This window comes from Pelecanus crispus, chromosome 2, assembly GCF_030463565.1.
Source record: "Pelecanus crispus isolate bPelCri1 chromosome 2, bPelCri1.pri, whole genome shotgun sequence".
NCBI classification, from domain to species: Eukaryota; Metazoa; Chordata; class Aves; order Pelecaniformes; family Pelecanidae; genus Pelecanus; species Pelecanus crispus.
Window position 1 is genome coordinate 158,624,149 of NC_134644.1, and position 13,286 is coordinate 158,637,434.

Consider the following 13,286-nt stretch of genomic DNA (forward strand, 5'->3'; position numbering starts at 1 on the left):
ATTTATACAAAACTTAATTCGAAGGACCTGTTTTACAGAATGACACATGTAATGACCAGATACCACGTGTATGGTTACTCTGACCGTATTGTACCTTCCATTGACACTCAATCATGGCCAAAAAATACACAACCTTCCACTCGAAAAATACAATCTTTAAGCCTGAAATAAGTACAAATCTCCATAAGCTCTCAAGTCTTTTATTCTCTGGGAACAAAACCACTCTTGTGAAGAAGACTAGAATGTCACACTCAGACCTCCAAGCTGTGAGCCTACAGTGGTTCCAGACTGCTAATCCTCAACCAGTTTTTTCAAAGCATTCCTAAAACCCCTCTCTCTGTGTGACTCCGTATGATAATTTTTAAACACATACATATGTGTAAATAAAATTAAAATCTTCCCATAGTTGTTCTCTAAGTATGCCAGTGCCTTTTACCTACTACATCTCCTCCTTTCTTAGATGACAGCCTCTTCAGGTTATTAATACTATAGGTACTGTGTTAGCAATAATATAAGAGCAGAAATGGCATAATGATTATTTCTCTTAGAGCACTCTGAAAAGCATTCAGTCATTAGCTCCTGCAGCCATTCACTGTGGACTCCAGACTAATACTTTCATTTCCAAATGTCAATTTCTGCTGTTAAATTAAATGAAAATGTGGATCAGTGTGATACATCATTATCTAAAGTAACTCCCGAGGAAATCACTAGAGTAATGCCATTAGCATTGCCTGCCATTTTCTGAAATGTTTCAGTGTGAAAAAGCAGGTTGTGTGGTTTGTTTCAGATGGCTGCCTGCTGCAATCTTTCTTCAGCCAAGGCTGCAAACACCCGGTCTACCTTTCACCTGGGGCAGCTTTTCAAGACAGTACGTGGAACCGAGGAGAGGATGGAACCGAGGAGAGGATGGAACGTGGCCTGTGCCTGCGCATGAGGCAAAGAACAGGTCGAGTTGTAATGCCGGCTGTATCAGGCTTCGATAGGTCAGTTTGCCTGCCTTCCTGAGAAAGACCTCGTTAACTGACGTTTGCACAGCGGTATTGGGCGTCCATGGCGAGGTGTTGGTGGCGGGGGACTGCAGGGGTGGCCTCTGTGGGAAGAGGACAGGGGCTGCCTTCTACCAGACGCAGCCGGATCCAGCCGGTTCCAGCCAGCTCCAACGGACCTGCTGCAGGACCCAGCTGGTCCTGTCAGCCAAGATGGTGGTGCCTCTGGGAAAACGGATTTCAGAAAGGGCAAAAATGCTTCACAGCAGTGTGAAGAGTAAGGAAAAAAGTGTGAGAAACAGCCCTGCAGACACCAAGGTCGGAGCAGAAGGAGGGGCAGGAGGTGCTCCAGGTGCCAGAGCCCAGATTCCCCTGCAGCCCATGGAGGAGACCACGGTGAGGCAGCTGTGCCCCTGCAGCCCACAGAGGACCCCACACTGGAGCAGGAAAAAAGTGTGAGGAGGAAGGAGCAGCAGAAAAGGACTGTTATGGACTGAATGAAAACCCCCCATTTCCCATACCCCCTGCACCACTCAGGGCGGGAGATGGTAGAGGAGTCATCAATGAAGGAGTGAAGCTGCACTTGGGAAGAAGTGGGGTGGGGGGTGGGGGGAAGGTGTTGTCTTAATTTGTCTTCCCCCCCACCCTAATCTATTCTAATTGACAAGAAATTAAATTAATTTTCCCCAAGTCGTGTCTGTTTTGTCCATGATGGTAAATGGTAAGTGGTCTCCCTGCCTTTATCTCAACCCACGAGCTTTTTGATCTTATTTTCTCCCCTCATACTCCTGAGAGGGAGGACTGAGAGAATGGCTGGGTGGGTGTCTGGCAACCAGCCAAGGTCAACCCACCACAAAAGCATTGAGAATAACCACGATTTTTCTATGGAAGATCAATATAATTTTTGCTATGTAGGAAGAGCCATGAACTAGAGGCCCCAGAGAGAAAATTCAAAGGTTGCCATCCTGGCTGCTCCTCTGAATTCTCCAGTCAAGTTTGGCTAGGTCTACCTCATAAAAAGGTGTGGTTTGAGCCCAAAACTCATGTATATTTTGAGGACATGGAGTATATGAATGAAGATTTCCAATCTCCCCCTCTGCCTCTCTTTCTTCGTATTTCATTAAGCATATAATGCAGTCAGTTGGAGCTGCTAGACACTCCCTCCTCTTTAGTTTATCCTGGAATTATCTTGAAGAGAGGCAACTGGATACAGAACAGTTTTGCAACTGGTGCAATACTAAATCTTCTAAATATTACCCATGATATCAGTAGGGAAGAAACACAAGCCTTACACAATTCTTTCTGCTGAATTGAGAAATTCACATACTTGATATCTAGCATAGACTTTGTAAAGAGTCCTGAGCTCCCCATATAATAGGATTGTAACTGCAACCTAAGTAGAACATCTCATGCACATTTTGCAGCTCAAGATCAGTTACGGGTTTGCTTCAAAACCACTTCAAAGACTTCTAATCTACATCAGTATCATCTGGCTAGAAATAAACCTGAGAAAGCAATGAGAGATTTTTCTCCTAGTTGCATATACGACCAAATAGACACCATCTCTCAGGAATGCATCTGTAGAAACTCTCCCACTGAACTTCACAATCTCAACACAACCACACTCATGCATTGAAGCCTTTGGTCCCCAGTGTCTCCATGATAATCTGCAACTTCAAGTTGGAGAAATTCATTCTTCCTGTACCAAATGCCAAACACGGGCAGTTACAGGAGGTCTCCTCTACTCTTATCAAGGAGGTGAGCCACTTCCAGGACATGTGCAGCAATTTGCAGGTCAAGTTTCACAGAAACCTCTCCAGGCACTTAACAAGTAAATGGGAAGTAAACCAGGTGTGAAATTCAACCCAGTAGAGGGCAATAGACCCCAGTGTACATTAACAGCACAGTAGCCCTCAGTAAAACAGCTGTCTTCGACCTGAACCTTATGGTCTGCAGGTAGAGCATAAGTAGATGGGGATGGAAGAAGAGAAGTCACCTTAGAATTCTGATAATGTAATTGATAAATCTTCCTGGCCTTAAGGAGAAAGCTGTCCCGATTTGCTCAGTCTGATAGCCTTTGTTCTTCTCCATGCTAACAAAATCTGTTTCAAACGAAATCCTAATGTGGCATAAGATATTATTTAATTTTGTTATAAATACCGGTATTGAGCTGCATCACCTATAAATTGACCAGTGACAGGAATTAAAAGAAACATATTTTGATTGAGAGAAAAGCTTCACCATGGTAAAAGTATGAGGTTATATTTGGATGCTTCAGTTTAGAAAATAGTAAGTATTTTTTCATTTTTTAAAATGTCATTGTAGTAGAAGTAAGAATGTGTATTTTATTTCTAAAACACGAGCCCTAAATAGTGTAAAGGTAAATTCAAAAGAGCAAAAACTGGCATTCAGGGAATATAAACACAAGACCCTTCCAAGCTACTTTTCATTTAATAGGATAGAAACAGAAGAGAAAAAAATAATTTAAGGGACAATAATTATTTGAAAGCCACGACAGAGCACATGAAAGGTCAGCAGACAGTCCTAGGACTTGTTTGAAAGACAGGGTCTTTCTGAGGAACTTTGAAAAAATGCTGATATTGGTTGCATGTACTCAAATGATGAAGACTGGACCGTAACTTTCAGTAAAGTGACAGTTGTGCTAAAATGTGAAAGATCCCTCCCTGATCCACCTCAGAACTGCAGAATTACTGAGCTGACACTTGGTGCTTGGAAAGAGTTATACAGAAAAACCCAGGGAAAGGACTCTGAAAGAAAATCAATTGTCAGCAGAACAAGGAAAATGAAGGCTAAATAACAGAAACAGAAGCAAAAGCTTTTAAGCAGGGGAAAAAAAATCACAGGAGAAGGTGTCAGGGGTAATGTCATTAGCAGTGACAAATGGAAATCATTGATTAAGAAAGTAGCGAAAGCAGGGGAGGGAAAAAAATGTCTTTGAGCTTTTATTCAGTGGTTTCAAATCTTTCAAAGATTCCTACAACCATTTCTTTCAAATGCAGAAACTACATTAAGCATAATAAAAGCACTGATCAAATCCTTGTCAGCCTATATAATGAGTTAGATCTTTCAGGAGAATTGCCTGTCTGTTGTGATACAAGCCTAATATCTGAATATCAGTGATTTACTGTTATTGTTTTGGCTAGATTACAAGACTTGGAAAATGTGATTAGAAGTTGCTGTGGAGGCAGAAAGTATTTTATATACATGTGCAGATCAAAGGGCCTGCCTAGACTAGTATTCTGTATCCAGACTTAGTCAACAGCATCTCACATTTCATAAGATGATGAACTTATCCCTGATCCATTTTCTGGGAAGTCTACCACATTCCAGTCACTCCAATATTATTCTTTCTCCCTCTGAGTCCCTTAAATTCTACAGTGGAAAGAGCTATGCTGTAATCAATTGAAGTTTTGCCTTTGACTTCAACAGGGACAAGATTTTCCCTGTTTCTTTTACAATGCTCACAAAAGGATTGATTGCAATTTAAAAAGCTGAATCCTAGACCCCATTTCTGCCACTCACACTTACCTCCTCAAGTAATCCTATTGTCCAGAAGCCATCCTTACAGCTGGAGTTCCCAGTGAATCCCTCTTCTGCGTGCCTGGCTTTTAGAGTTCAAGTACTTCAGCAAATTGACTGTCTTTATATTTTTTATTTGTCAGAACTGAACATGCTGTAGGTACTAAACAAATATTAGGCAAAGAATAACTGCAATAATAAGATAGCCAATTTTGTAATGAAGCACGCCGAGATGCTAGCTGGAATTACTTGCCACAGAAATTCTAGGAGATGTTGAAATTGCTGATAAATAGACAAAATAGTTTTCTGTGAAACAAAACGATGACAGCTATTTTGAAAAGAGAGGGAAAATTACCCATAATTAGAGTGATGCAGTCAGTAAACTATTAACCATTTATAGTTGGTGTTCTAGGGAAATCTAATGAACTATGTGAATGCCAGTTGCTTTTTTTTTTTTTTTTTTTTAAATGCACACAGGAGTTTCACATGTACTCACAACAGAGTTAATGTCCCCAGAAAAACATAAGGTTGAGATTTTCAAATCAAACCAAAGAGACAACTTCCAGCTAAGCCAGGGTGATGTCATTTATCTGTTTTCAAAATAACTAAGAAAACAATCAAATGTCTTAAATGAGAAGGTGACTGCAGAGAGTCTGCTAGTTTCATCCACTAATGAAGTGAATAGTAGCAATATTTGACATTTCTATTGCATCTTTCATCCCAAAACACCTTAATCAGTTTCATGTCCATTTAGATACATCTCTTAGCTCTTACATATGACTGAAATCAAATCACGGAAACGATAGGGCAACACACAGCAAAAAATCAGTTGTATTTTTAAGTTCAAAAAGTGAAGGACTTTTTTTTTATCATTTGAGATTATATGGGAAGATATTCAAGAGATTAAAAAGACACTCTAGCTACAGTTTACACTTGTGACAGTCATGGTAGAACATTTTTTCTGAAGTGGATTAAGTATTTGGGAGCTTAAGATCCTTTCCTACCCAGGTGAAGATGAGGTAAGTCCTACAAAAGCAGATCCGTGTTATGAAGCCTGTTTGGCCCAATCTTTGGTATAAGTGAAGTTTTTCCCATTTATGCTTCTTTTTAGCAAGACAATCAGCCAAAAAAAAAAAATCTAAATAAACATCATCTGAGTGGTGATAATCCATTGATGTATCAGCTTGCTTCATTTGATGGGCTTTAAGCTCCAAGCCTTTAAAAATATATTCATGTGCTTAACATGGCTAATTCCACTGCAATTCTAGTAAAATACATTGCATGGACAGTGCCATAGACAATACTAAATTTAAGATAAATGTATGAAATTTAAGTAAAAAGTAACAATTATCACCAATAAAATGTCTGGATAACAAAAATCTATCCACAGTAGATTGGGATATTATGGACAAGGTTAAGAAATCTCTATTCCTTAGTCTCAGGTTTGCATTTACATTGGTTAAACCCAAACCCAAATGTTTTCTGATGAAACTAAATAGAAAGGGTGTTTCTCAGACTATCTTTGTATGTTTTTCGGGAAGTTTGACTCCTTGACTTGTGAATCTTTGGGAAACCCCTACTAATCTAGAAAAGCAGTCTTTTTAATCAACTAGATATATTCCTATTCTAGCGTTATTCCACTTTCAGTCTCATTAAGTAATATATCATTTCATATTGTTAGGACATATCTCTTTTTTTCCTGGAAACATTAGATTAAAATCATTACCTGAAACGGCATACAAGGATTTGAGAATGCGTACAGTGAGAAGCCTGGAAAAGCCTGTGTTTACAGAAACATTTTTCTTTACACTATTCTCTTGGCAAAAATAAGATGCAACAAAAAGGTGAGACTATTTCATTATCAGCAAACAAAGATCTGCATTTACTCAAATTTGCAGATCCTTCTGCTTCACTCTTTTGTATATGAGACAGACATACAAGAGGAATTAGGGCATATATCATACACATTTTTTTCTTGAATATTCATCTGACTCAGATAATTGTATTTCCCTTCTGGAAAATACTTTGTATGACATGGTTAGACGAAAGTCAGCTGATGGAACTGGAAGATGAAACCAGAGCTCGCTGCTCACGCTGATATGCCCAGGATGGCAGTACTGAAATGCAGGCAGTAAAGGTGGCCAAGTCGAATAATTTAAAACGTTGACCAAAAAAGCCAGGCAGTTGCATATAAGTTTATTTATGTTACTGTTTTACATAATTTCAGGCTAAACTAAAATGTGCTTAAAAGTTTTGTGACAAGTGATATATTATTAATGCTTGCATAGGTAGTTTTGAGTGTTTTTATTAATATCCAATTCTGTTAGCTAGCAAATCTATGATGGAAAAAAAAAAAAAAACAAACCCTAAAGCAAGGTTATTTAGGTTAGAAGATCACTCTATTAAGTCTTAGGTAATCTTCAAATACTAGAGACACCAAACTTGGAGAATATTGTTAATATCCTTCAGGGAGGGGAGAGAAATAATAAAAAGGAAAATTTCTTTTTCAGTGGAAGAGTATAGAAACAAGACAAAGGATAAAGAAGTTGAAAACTTTTATTCAGATTTAGAGAATGATAACATTCCTCTAGCAGATGTTAAAGTGAATATGCCTGAATGAATTCATGTACATGGAAAAATGCATATACACATAGGTGCTCATATGCCCCTTACCTCTGAATTCAGTGTTTAGCTTAAAGCTTGTCTGGATTAAGTCTAGAGTAATGGAACATCATATGAAAAGCAAACTCTTTCTGCTGATCTAAGTAATTTCATATATCTTTATATCTTCATGGCACAGTAGCCATTTCACTTAGATTACAAGACAATAAGATGCTTTTCTAACTATATACTTATCTAATAATAGGTTTAAGCAGTATTCTCACAACGATGTTCAGATCCTGTCTTTTTGAACGTAGGAGTATATGAGTAGGGCTGGGAAATTACTAGTTCCATCTACAAACTAACAAGAGGTAAGGTACGCATATAAAGGAGAAACCTGTCAGAAAATTGCAAATTTACTACAAGGTAAAACAAAGAAAGGGAGGAATGTTAATTTCTGTCTGCTTTTTGGCAAAGGCTCATGGCCCAGAAAACTTCTTCTCTTTGGCCTTTATTGGTAGACCTGCTTCCCTTGTGCTGTGCTCTGGCCAGGCTTTATGAAATAAAGAGGGTTGGGAATAATCAATATTTAAAACAGGAAATCTCTAAGGAAACTCACAGTGTACAGGAAATTATCTCGATTCACTAAATGGCATCAGTTCTTTGGGTTAATAAAATAAGTGTAGACTGTGACTCTAGCAAGTATGCAGTCAACGGAAGTAGGAAGGTTTGGGAGAGATTCAAAAAATCAAGGTGTTAAATATTCCATTTCTGTTATCTCAGTAGTGCAATGGGAAAGAGGGATATTCTTTAGGTCAGTACATATAGTGTTTACCATTGCATCTCAGATTTCCGTATGCTTTTCTATGCATCTAGGCAATAGTCTCCACATCCTCAAGTTCTACAGGTAGGTTCATTTAACTGACTCATTTAATTCAACATTCGTGAGGCAATAGTTCTATAAATATGAGATCACGTTAGCTTCCTTCACATTTTGTGAACGTAGAAGAAAGAATTATAGGTTTGCCAGATGTTGGCTAAAGTATTGATATTTTTCAAGCCTAAATTTCATGTACTTTTCTAATAGACTAAATTCGTTTTCAATTCTGCTAAGACCAATGTTAGATAACCTCACCCAGAACGTTTTATGGAAAGCTACATTTCAAGCGGTTCTGAAGACCTGCCAGTGAATAAACTCTGTAATCCCTTCAGAAATTTTTGCTTTATAAGTAAAACACAAAATTGTTGTAATTCAAATTGAGAAGCAGAAATCAGTATGTTGGCCTTGTGGTTTCTCTCACTATAAGAAGGTGGACAGACAAATCCTTCTTGCACACTCCTGAAGATTCATTGCTATGAACTCACAGTCACAATAACACAGACACATGTTGTGTGTTTCCTGTATCTCTGCTTTGTCTTCTTTATCCAGTCTCCAAATCCTCATTATTTTAATTATGGAAGTTATTTAAAATATTCTAGGCCAAGGTTTTCTATGTGTTTCAGTCACACAACTTCAGATACTTTCAAAAGAGGCCCAATTTTCCAGAAAAACTAGCCGTTTAGGTGTTGAAAAAGCAGGTTCTGTCATTTATTTTAAAGTAGAGTCTCAAAATATATTCGTTTTTAAAGACTATGTGCTTAAAGTATATATGGAATAGTGCTACAGATCTGTAACATTTGGCTGTAGCTCCTCTCGTTTCTGCTTCTCTGCTTTCAGTGGGACCTCAGGGAGTCTTATAATTTTAAAATTTACTACAGTGTGGTGGGTTTTTTGGTATTCAGGATCTGTAGTTCTTAGTTTTTCCTACTTCCTCTCTGTTCCCCAGTTTCCTTCTGTCCTCTGTACTCAACGAAAATAGTTCACAAACCAGCGACTGATGATGGTGGAATTGTGCAAGGCACAGAGTCACAATGCGGATGAGTCTATGGGATGAGAGTGGATAATACCGGCAATAGAAGGTGCCCGGCAGGAGGGCGAAGGAAATTCAGCGTCCTCAGATCTGTCCGAGTGAGTGCTGCACCGCTGTGCTCCACGCACACCCCAGACCCACCCACCCATCCTCAGTCCTCTCCCTGCTCCACTCTCAAAGCTCCACCTCAGCAAGGAGAGTCGATAGCAGCCTCGTGTGCCCAAGCCTTCCCATTTCACAGTCCTATAAAGCTCTACAGAGTTGTGCTAAGTCATAAACTGGGGCAGATATGATGTCAAAATATGTGGAACGCAGCTATTCCAGCTGTAGCAAAGGTTACCTCTGCACGGGGAGGGGGGAAAATACGCATCTGGGGGCAGTAACTGCTTTGCTTGTCCCAGATTAATCCCCTACAGAGTGGCAATAAATAGTTTACGGAGTTTGGAGCTGGTATCCTCAGATGCAAATCACTTTGGGAAGGTGGATAAAGCTGGGTACTTTGCTATTATGAAACTGTTTCTGTTCTTATTTAAAAGGCAAAAATGCAGAATGATGCTGAGTTTTGACTCTTGCACAAAACAAAACCACCCACCCTCCCTCTGCAGCCCTTCCGTCTGCGCAATCTCCTGGTGTCATGTGGTGCATCAACAGTCAAGGAATCCTAGTCTCAGCAGTAAGGTGTCTAACGAGCAATCGCAAAACTTTGTCTTAGTAAATTACTATTAATTACTAGTAGCGAGAAGAGGAATACCCTGAACTGAAGAGAGGCTGCAACTTTGATCCAAACCAAATATTTCATCAGCTCCATAGGCAAAGCCAGGGAGGATATTTGGGAGTGTTTGCTTCACTGTCAAAAAAAATTAGCATTTTTAGGCTCATGTACAGGTAAATAATGCAGCAAACAATGATCAGCTATAAGGGACAGAGTGGAATCAAAGGAGACACTGGGAGGGAGAAAGAAGGAACAAAGGAAAAAAACTACAAACTAAAAAATGTCTACCTAATAACCACAAGAAAGAAGAGGGAAACCCTTGAAATTTTCCTCATCCAGTTCCCTTTACCTTGTGTCACTTGTAGTGGCTTGTTTTGGTGAGCAGTCGGCAGCACTCAGCTTTATGGAGTACAAGGGCAGTTTAGCAATAGATACAGAAATGAGTATGGATGAAGAGCAAGAAGTAGGTAAACTTTCTATTGCCCATATTAGAAATGCATAAAATCAGTTTGCCTGGGTTTTCTACTGGCAATGGCAAAGAAGGCATTTGCACAGAGCAACAGCAGGGCTTAAAAAAAATGGCAGGACTTGACCACCCTGAGTAAGGAAAAGCAGACTGAATGCAGTTGTGCCACTGAAGGACAGTTAAGCCATGGCCACCAAGGGACAAGGGGGCACCTGTCTGGCAGCTGCTGGCACAGGGAAAGGAGGGTCTTCAGGGTGTTGCAGATGAGGTTTTGCCCCTCATCCCCACCCTGCATATAGATCTTAAGCAACAAAATTCAGTGTTGATGCACAGCTGAGAATCTGCTCTAAACCAGGACCAATCCAGCCCCCCAGACTATAGGTTTCTAAACACTTTAGGCTAACATTAGCTGCCAAGAAAAAACCCATACCGCTTTCTTCCGCATCACCAACTGCTCATTTTACCACCACATACTTACCACTGATACAGGTGGTTTTGGCACCGTGCTAGGAACTGCATCAGGACATTAATGGAGGTTAAAAGTCACCTTTTGGGGGGCAAGTGAGAGACAATTCGTTCCCTGATCCAGTACATCTCATAGGAACACAAATACTTGTGCCAGTAGAAGGAAGAGAGCAGCACAGGGCAGATAGGAGTGGCACTACTTTTGGCAGCATCTCCAGCTTGAAGTGTTCCTGAAATTGTGGCCTCAGGCAGTTGTCAGAGCATGAGAAAAGGCCCTGTCTTTTCCAAGGCCTGTTCCCAGCAATCAGGCAGTATCTTGTATAGTAGCCGTCAGATCCAACACTTCTCAAAGTCCCTGGAGCTTTGCTATCCTTGTGCATTACTCTTATGTGCTCATTACAATTTACCTTTATTTAAGTACATATTTAACCACTGATATATTTTGTTGAGGGGTTTTTTTAATATAATCACACGCTTCACTCTTGCTCCATTAATACTTTTTTCCAGACCTTATGTTCCAGTCTGAAATTTGTATCTTTTTTGTATATTTAGGCTTTCTGGTGGTGTTCTGCTGCCAAATGTCTTTATCATCTTAGACTGTATGCAGGGTAAAGCCTGCCCTCTTATATGTGCTGGTAATTCAGGCAGTTCTCCTGTGTTGTCGCATGTCTCCTCACCAGCAGCTCAGTCTCTCTTCAGGAAATGGAGAAAGCTGGCTTAACCTCCTGAAAGGAGGTTGTAGTGAGGTGGGTGTTGGTCTCTTCTCCCAAGTAGTTAGTGATAGGACGAGAGGAAATGGGCTTAAGCTGCGCCAGGGGAGGTTTAGGTTGGAAATTAGGAAAAATTTCTTTATGGAAAGGGTGGTCAAGAATTGGAACAGGCTGCCCAGAGAGGTGGTGGAGTCACCATCCCTGGAAGTGTTCAAAAAACGGGTAGATGTGGCACTTTGGGACATGGTTTAGTCTAGTCTACCCTTGATTGGCTTAGAGTAGACTTGGCAGTGTAGGTTAATGGTTGGACTGGATGATCTTAAAGGTCTTTTCCAACCTAAACAATTCTATGATTCTAAGTGCAAACTTGGTGGCCTGTGTAGGTAAGTTAATCTTCTCTACTACTTTTTGTTCTGCTTAATCTGAAACAAGTTATATAGAACAGTTAATTGTGTACTTTCCATGAAAAGCTGGTTAATAGACTAGTTTGTTTAGCACACAGGGAAGAGGGTATCATATGTCACAACAAAAAACACCACAGCAATCTGTGGCTTTAGATGTGTAGGCGATGTCAGAGAACAACCGAATGCATCTTCAAAGACAAGAATTTTATGATTTGTTAAAAAGCTGCACCTAGATTTTTTTTTTTTTTTTACTAAATGGTTAAGGTGGTTCAGGGTTTGTTTGTAGAGTGGTTCCATGAAAGAGCTAGAAAGAATACTCATTTAAATGTGGAACATAGACACAGATTAGGATTTTTCTAGTCAAACCAAATGCTTCCTAGAATGGGAATTGAAATAAAACTTACTAAGTTCTAAGTAAAGCTCGCTAAAAATGTGTTGAAACAAATCCTTTTTCAGAAAACAAGTTCTCACAGCAGCACTGAAGCATTTTGTATTTAATAAAAAAATCTTTGCCCTTTTCTGGGCAAGAAAAATTGGGTTGTTTCAAAAGCGTTGTTAATTATAACAGCTTGGAATGAATGGTCATGTTCAGTCCTATGAAGCTGGAAGCATGGGAATGTTCATTATTGTTGTCTTCTTATTTGTATTATTAGAAGCTGAAGATGTGCCCACAAAATTTATAATGTAAGACAAGAGAAAATAGTAATATCATCTATCTGATCAAGTGCAGACATCTATTATGTAAATATTGCATAGCTCTGTCTACAACCGAACTAAATAATAATAAGACCACCCCCCACACACACCCAGTACCAGGAAACATTTTCCCCTTCCTAAATTTGATGTCTATATATAAGATGAATCTAAAAGTGCTTCTGTCTTTAAAGCTTACCTAGTCAAATACAGCAGATTGCAGATATCAAAAATCAGGTAAAGCTGCTCCAGCCACCCTCATGAGACAAGGGGAATGAGTAAACAGAGGCAATAACGAAGTTAGTAAATCAAAAATGGTCAAGGCTGTTCTCTGGCACATAGTTTTGCTTGCAAACTTGCTGCCCCCCAAAACGTGCTTACACACCGAAGCAGTGCGGCAGGTGGCTCAGGGTGTATCCTGTGGCTCTTGGTGCTTGGTGCTGCCTGCTGGAAAACTGTCCCCAAGGGAATGGGTACAAGTAACACAGACCCATTCATACCCGTTCACCCTGGAAATGGGAATGGTCTCCTCTGTGCTACCTCCCCACCTGTGCCCAGGACCTGGTTGAAAGCACGTAGCTGGCCCCAGCCAAAGTGTGCCAGGGACTGCTTTAGCCACTAAACCTGGTGAACAGTCATTATCCAACACTTGTGGATATTCCCAGCTTGATTCATAGATAATATAGAAGTTAGCCAAAGAGTTGTGTTGACGAGCATGATAGTGATGTCAGTGCATCAGCAGTCTAGCACGTTATGCTTAATTGTAGAGGTTAATGTATAATTACCAGGGATTTATTGC